The 8,018-nt window shown below is 45.5% G+C and overlaps 1 long non-coding RNA gene across 1 annotated transcript in view; it reads left to right on the forward strand.

The window, feature by feature from the left end:
- Positions 1-1,246, forward strand: part of LOC144471311 (uncharacterized) — a 100,853-nt gene extending 99,607 nt beyond the window's left edge. The window contains exon 3 of the long non-coding RNA XR_013494244.1: positions 1,167-1,246. This is a non-coding gene — a long non-coding RNA (uncharacterized LOC144471311). The remainder of the gene's footprint in view (positions 1-1,166) is intronic.
- The last annotated feature ends 6,772 nt before the right edge of the window (positions 1,247-8,018 follow it).

The following is an 8,018-nucleotide window of genomic DNA, read 5'->3' on the forward strand; positions in this document are numbered from 1 at the left end:
CTCGACAAACGTTTCGGGATCGTTTTCACCCCAGGGCGCCTGTAAATCTTCTCACCATAAACACATCGGCGAGCTTCGGGCACGGAGCGCATAAATTGGGGACGTCGCTTGGCAGATCAGCCGCGGCGATAACCTCTCGACAGTCTGTCCCGCGTTCGTGCCGCTATTTGCATAAATTTTAGCGGAACAAAAAAAAATTGCAGACCTCCCCCTCCCCGATAGAATGCACCGACTGTGTTTTTTTACAAGAATATTTTACGAAACCGGCGAAAACCGCGGCGGCCGTTTTGCGAAGAAACGATGCGAGTGAATTATTGGCGGCAGGTTGCCTTAACCCTTTGCCCCCGCAGCGGAATTTTTGTTTGAGAGACTAGAAGTATCACGCGATCTGGGGCGTTGTTGTTACACATTGTTAGAGTGCGAAATAAAAGCGCTTATAACACCGCTGAGAAAATGTTAAAAAATAAAAATAAAACGCTGATGTAAAATGAGTAATAATAAATGAAACACTGAATAAAATGAAAATGTTATTCGTCGATTTTAAGGAACACGGATTAAATAGAAATGTATTTCTATCTTCATGAATTTGATTAAAGTAAGAGGAATGAGGGAAAGCATTTTTCGGTTCTTTTAATGCCTTCATTGTTTGCTATTTCACCTAGCCGATATTAGTATAAATGCATAAAATCCGCGGTCTATGTATAATGCGTGCAAAGCTCTCGTGATGCACCGACATTTTCGACGATTTACGGACACGTTTCGCGCCGAAAATGTCCAAACATTAATAATTCCACGAGATTTAAGTAACTCGATTAATGAAAATGCAAATTAGAAAGTTAAAATTTACCGTGATGGATGGCACTTTAACTCTTTTATGTCGTAAACGTTCCTAAAAATTTCTGTTCCCTCGAACGTGTCTATTTTTATAAAAATCGTTTAGTACAAAAACAAGGGAATACAATAGAAAAAAATATTATATATTAAAATATTATAAAAAATGCATACAAGAAGAATAATTAAACAATTTCTGCATATGGAATATACGTCCGATTACTTTACCTACGAACATAATATCAGCAATATTGCAATAAAAATGAATCTCGAAATGCTCAATTTCTCGGCGCTCGTTCTCAGTTTCTCCAATAGAATTCTTTCAATTGTTCCAGGACATCGTGGCCGTTTTGGCTGGCGCGTGACAGAATCGTGACCGATTTCTCAAGGTGTTCATTCTCGGCTGATCCGGCGGGACGGAAAGGTGAGTCGCCGTAAAGTAATCTCTAGTAGAAAAACAAATTGAAACGTTGGAACGTGCCGCGGGTGGATTAGACCGAACCGGTTACTCTCGCGTCACCCTCGGCTCACCCCGGGGCTCGCCCCATCGCGCCGCGTCGTGCACACGGCCAAATACGTCGAATGAAAGGACACGTGACATCGAAAACCATGAATAGTTAGGGACGAACCCTTTCGTTGAATCAATAGTCATTCTGCCGCGCGGTCCGGCAGTCCCACGAAGATGGACGGTGAACCGGGAAGCGCGGAGCCCACGAGTGCCCACACTCGATCGAGTTTGTCGATACACTCGGGCTACTTTCAATCGAGTTATTCATTATTATTGTTATACCGCGCCGCGATCGGGGGATCCGTCCGCCCGCGCCAGCTTTCTCAAGTTGTTTGCCCGAGGCGTTCTACGGGCCGAGGGCCGCCGCCAAACAGACGCTATTTGATTAATATTCGCGCTTAGAACAGCGAAAATCAAAACTAATAAACGATTTTTATGTTTTACGAAGCCGAATAATAATAATAATAATTTCTTTTAATCCCTGCGACCACGTGTCTTTATTCCCGCGTCAAATTTCACTAACCTCGTATTCGCGTTATTTAAACGCGCGTTGCGCGCGGTAAACGCGAACCGCGCGATATTCACAAAGCGTAAAATCTAATCCTCAATCGGAGTTACATTTAATTCGCGCAACCTTCTGGCCAAACACAGCGAGAGTTAATACAGCTTATGTAGCGGCGTTCCACGCGTCCACGTCAATGTAAATTTACAGTAGGAGAAAATAATATTACATCGCTCCTCGGAGATACAATCTTTCAATATTCATACAGTTTGTTTAACCATTTCAACTGCAAGTCTGAAATAATTTTTCTGACTTTTAGCATTTCCATGTTACACTTTCAACAATTTTTTTAATACAAGCTATAACAAGATCTATAAAAATAATTTTAGAACGTGTGACAATAATTTTAACGGCGCCTGGTTTTAAATTTATTTTCGCGCGATTAAATTTACAGAGAAAATTGATTCGTTCAATTACAGCGGACAATCGTGGAAAATTTGCGAAACGGCGTTTAGTTTTTTGTCCGTCGGCTATTTAAAAGTTTGCCCATGGAAGGCGCGGGACGCGAGTTATCGAACGAGACAAAGAAGTCCCTCGGTCGACGAGCAACTGAACGAACTGCTCGTTTCGTTCGCCGGCGCCACGTGACCGGCATCATCCCGCCGCGTTCGAGGCGGGAGTCGTCTAAAAAAGATGATTAAACGAGATCCAACCCTCGGCGAAGTAGAATACAGTGTACACATAACCCGTCGAAGCCGCCGCCCCACCGCCCCCCCCCCCCCCGCCAGCGGACAGCGGATGCATTAAAAAGCTCGTACAATGAGGCGAGCAAATAGACTGAGCGCACTCACGGTTTGCGGTTTGTCAAGCGTTCAACTTGTTTTTATGCGGCCGCGCAACATGTTTGACGGGCAAACTCTTTCTTCCATTAGTTTAAAATAAGTACATTAAGGACCCTTTTAGAGCCCGCTCCTTCGTGCCCCGTGTTTTCTCTCGTTTTCTGCCCCGGCGGAGCCTTGTCGAGCAGATTTTTCCGCCGGTGCTTGGGGGGGCCACCCGGCTGACTCGTCGCCCGCTGTAACTCGCCTGCTCGCCTGCGGAATTATAATCGAAGTATGATTACCGAGGGTGGATCGACCGCTTGACCAGCCGTGATGCCTAATATACAGGGTGTGCCAAATGTCGTTCGCGACGGAGCAACGAGGGGTTCCTGGGATCGTTTCGAGGAAATTTTTCCTGAGCGAAAAATTTCTTCGTGGTTTTGTTTATGAGCTATTAGTGAAAGCCTGTGACCAATGACAGTCGAGCTAGGCTGACGCGGTAGAAATAATAAGCGAAGCTAGGCGACTCGTTGACCCGGCTAGCGTCAGCTGAGCTCGCTTCTCATTGGTCACTGTTTTTAGTTAATAACTCATTAACGATGCCTCGAAGACGAATTTTCGCTCAGGAAAAATTTCCTTGAAACGATCCCAGGAACGGGATTTTGTTACTCCATTGCGAATGACATTTGGCATCTGGTTAAACTATTTGCAAATTAAACTCGATCTTGCTAACATGTCTTCGTCTGACTTGAACCTATCCCTTTATATACCAAAAATTTCTTTTAAAAAGCGACAGTGAAAGACGACCACGTGTACCCAGATTATGGTTAACTACCCCCTGGATAATACTATGAATCGTAAACACACGGATCGAACCCTTTCACCATCCTCAGTCAGCGTACACTTCTGGGATCAGAAAAAGGACATCTGCAAAGTCCTCCGTACCCGATTAATTTTTCGAAAAATCGTCGCGCGTCCGCGGTTTCCGTTCTCAGAGAAACAAGCCGATCGTCCTCGTCGATGTCTGTTCCTCGTCGCCTCGTTGGTAATCCGTCAAACGAAAAGCGAGTCGCTGGGCCAGCTTTTATCGTGATTGCAATCGTTCTATCCCCGTCCCTCGAAGATCGGTCGCGTGACCGTGCAATTTTCGGCGAGCATCGACGCGGACACTTCGCCCGCCGTATCTCTCAGGCGGGGGAGAAGGGGTGGCACCCTCCGGGGCGTCGAGGGCCTCCTTGTACGTTCCTCGTAAAAATCAAGCCGTCCTTTATCGCGATCGTTTGCGTTGATTTCGCCCCGAAGAGGCCGCCACTCGATGCTTAGAAATTTACTGCTGACCGCGAAGAGAAGCCTCTCTCTCTCTCTTCTAGGGGAAGCGAAAAGGGGGCCATTGCCAGCGGAAAAGGAACGCTCTCCTCTCCCACTTTATCCGGAAACACATTCGAAAGCTTTCTCTACGGTTTCTATTCGGCTCCCGGGCCCGCAAACAAACGAAACGCCGTCCGCGGTTTTATTATAATCTATTCGGCTTTTGTTTGGCCGGCAGGTGGATCGCCGGTAATTCGGCCGCGAATGGCTCGGGCCAACTCTGCGGATAGAGTCGAGAAATTTCTTCCCACCTGTCCCGGGAATCGTGGCCGGTCGGCTACAACCCCCCCGCGAAACTTTCGGAAAAGTATACATAGCTCGCGCGTAACTTTCCCTGGGAAAACCGCGCGCGTTTCCTTTCTTCGCCGTGAAATTCACCGACGTCGGCCGTTACGACGCTCATCGATGAAAAAAAAGGAGGAGCAGGAAGACAGAGGGAACGAGAGAGTGAGAGAGAGAGAGGGAGGGACTGGACCGGTGGGAAGAAAAGGAGGCGGAAAGTGCGGCAAGTTCGCGCCGGCGGATCGACGTTTCGCGTTCCTACCATCCCTTTCATATCAATCCGACTCGCATTTTCCGCTCAAAAGTTTCGCCCGGCAGAAATCCGCAACGGGATGTCGAATTTTCAGCCGCTACGCCCAAATCGGGGCTCCGTAACGCGAGAGAAAATCATTCCGATGCGACGTCGCCTCTACGAGCTCCTACCGACTCTGTGTATTTAGAATTTACGGCCGCTTCGCGCGCGCGGCGAATCTCAAAAGATTGTTGTCGACTTCGGAAGACCACGTGGACAATTCTTTTCAGGCGTCGCTCGCTTTTCTCGGTATAGGTAATTAGCTTCTTGATTAGATAGTTCGTTCTGTCATGCTCCTTCGTCGGAATGCATTGCTGTCATTTCTATACTTTAACCCTTTGACTATGATAGACTTTGGACGACGACATTTTTGATAGGAATGCATTTCTGTGAAAAAATATTTCAGTGGTCGAAAGACTGAATTCCACTGTATTAAAATTATATTATTTATTTCTTTGCACTCTGAATCGAATTGGTACTATAAATATTATAATTTAATATCAATGGGAAGCTTAATTTCGGGAACATTTTTTCTAAGAACGTAACTATTGTATTAATGAAGGGTTATCTGTATAGTCATTTTTAGACTTTAACCCTTTGAGTCGACGCCATGTTAGCTGTAAATCTAAAATAATTTATCTGACTTATAGGATTTCCATTTTATGAGCCAAAATACATTTTATGCGTTTAAAATCATTTCTCGTGAGTAATACCACATTTCCATTTTTAACAATTTTTCAAACCCAAATTTTACCAATTTATTAAACTTAACCCAATTTTAGTACTATCTCCTAGTCGAAGGATTAAATATGCTCGAAAACAAGTTCACAATTCATAAGTTCTAGACACTTAATATTCCGAATTACTTTGATGCCGGTCCGTGAGAAATTCGACGCTCGTGCACCTAATTACCCCGACGATATCCACGTGTCCCAACCGTTCCCTCGTCGCTCAAAAAACCGTCCAAGAAGTGCTTCGAGCGCCGGAAAACGGCGGGTCTTCGTTTCGGTGGCGCCGGTCGGGTTTTCCTTGTGTAACAGACCGATCCAATTACCGCCGTTGGATTACATAATTGATCGAATGAATTATTTGTCCGTAAGGCGGTGCAGTCTAGTAATTTATAGAGGAGCCATCCCGGACGGTGACGTCCGCTAAATAAGCAATCGAGATGGGGGTCGATTGAAAAATTAACGGGGCTTTTCCGATCGGCGTTATTCTTCATTCAGTAGTTTCGGTGGATCGCACACGCCCGCGTGAAAAGCGCAAGAGGCACGGAGGGGGAGGGGGAGGGGTCCGTGGGGGGGTATAGAGCGAATCGGTGTGTACCGGTATCGGTTCCGCCGATTCCTGCCGGCGCGCGACGTGCCCATCAAACCGGCCGAAAACGCGAATACGTTGCCTTGCCGGAACTTACATTGTTCGATGGTCCGATCGAAACGAAAACCAAAGAGATAGAAGCGCGAGGGAGAGGATCCGTGGGGGGGGGGGGGGGGGGGAAAAGGGGGGCAGGAACGGTGCGCACGGATCCGGAGAAAAAAAAGGAAACGAAGGGGAGGATCCGTGTTATGTACCCGCGGGAGGGGTTCATTAAAGACAATGAGCCCGAACAAAAGGACCCCAGTTATTGATTGAAACGCGAAAGCTGGTCGAGGATCTTCAATGATGCGCGGATACTATTGGCCGCATAGAATTCAACTCCCGGGAACAAACAGAACAGGCGAATTTGTTTGCCTGTAGAAAATTGATGAATGTATCGGCCGCATAATGAAGAGAGCGGAGACTGAAATAGCTACTTTCTCGCGCGGCCACCGTTCTCGCCCGATGCTGGAATTACTCCGGCGACCGGGGCCACAATGCCTCCATTTCGCGAATTCACCGGCGAATTGTTGTAACTTTCGGAACCATTAGGTGTATTGCAATGAAACCGTGACTGAAAATAATTCAAAAATGCTAAATTCTAGATATTAATAATAAAAACATTTTCTGCGTTTTTTGAACATTTCGATGAATTGTTGTTGCTATTTTTAATTGCAAAAGAAACTGTTTAAACGTAATTATACGGACTATTTTTTACATTTTAGATATGTATTTCATATTTGTGCAAGTGTCGTTTTATGGAACACGTTTCAGGAAATACCAGCGGTCGAGCGGCGCGTGACGCGGTCTTCTTTAAACAATTGTAACTTCCGTATTGGTTTTACAGGAACGCGATCTTTTCGCAGTTATTTCAAGCAAGGTGTATAGAAAATTTTCTTGTTTGCTAGAACACGGAAACTGTTGCAGGTCAAAAGTTATCCTATGTTAAATATAGGGGATTTTGTTGAATTTGTCACGCGTCAATCAGTGTTACTTTTTTAAAATGTTATTGTTAGTAATGGCTAAAGAATATATGATTTTTTATTAGAAAGGTGTGAAAGATCATACCTATTTATAATCTTTATGATTTTTATAATTTTATGATCTTTATGATTTTTGTGATATTTATAATATTTATGATTTTTATAATCTTTAAGATCTTCGTAATCTTTATGATCTTTATAATGATCTTAATATAAAAAGACTGAGCGAAAATATGAAAGACGAGAAGAATGGGCGAAGAACTTCAACTATTCATACTAACTAAAATATTTATTCAACCTCATCAATTCCTTCATATCTAACGCCTTTGCAATTTCAATAAAAACTGAACAATCATCAATTCGCAGTGCCATGTCGTTTTCGTTAAACGTTACTGAATTCTTCAGACCAGTACCAGCGTCCGTCCACGCGCTTAATATTTGAGGCACGGTGGGTCCTGCGACGCTTTGGTCCGAGCCAAAAAATCGAGACGAGCCCTAGGGTAGGAGACGACGAGGCAGGGACAGAAGGGCGTAGATAGGGAAGCGAGGAACTTTTTTGTCCGCGTGAATCGTCGATCGCGTTTTTCAAGGGGCAAACTCATTCGTTCCTTTCGTCGTCGCTATTCATTCGACCCTCTTTCCTTTGCTTCTCGATCCTGAGAGTGTTTCGCGAGGAAGCGAGAGAGATAGATAGATAGATAGAGAGAGAGAGAGAGAGAGAGAGAAAGAGAGGCGAAACGAGAGAGAAAGGGAAAGGACGAGGGAGCCGAAGCGCGGCAGGAGGAAGACCGGTTATCAGATGTACGGAAACAAAGCGCCGGGCAGAGGAAGCTGGGCTGAATTCCGGGAGTGGACGCTCTCAAAGAGTAGATGGTATCCTTCAGCCCCTGTTGCTAGTGCATCGCCGACCCTGGAACCGGACACTTTTCATTACGCTTCCCTTTGTCCTATGGATATATTCTTTTTGCGACTACGCGCTCGTTTCGAACAGTCAAATTTCTCCACAACGACGATCGTCGATCCGCGCGCGTTCCACGGTCGAGCACGTTGGAAGGCTCGTTTCGCGACAGCCTAA

Source organism: Augochlora pura, chromosome 1, assembly GCF_028453695.1.
Source record: "Augochlora pura isolate Apur16 chromosome 1, APUR_v2.2.1, whole genome shotgun sequence".
Classification (NCBI taxonomy): Eukaryota; Metazoa; Arthropoda; class Insecta; order Hymenoptera; family Halictidae; genus Augochlora; species Augochlora pura.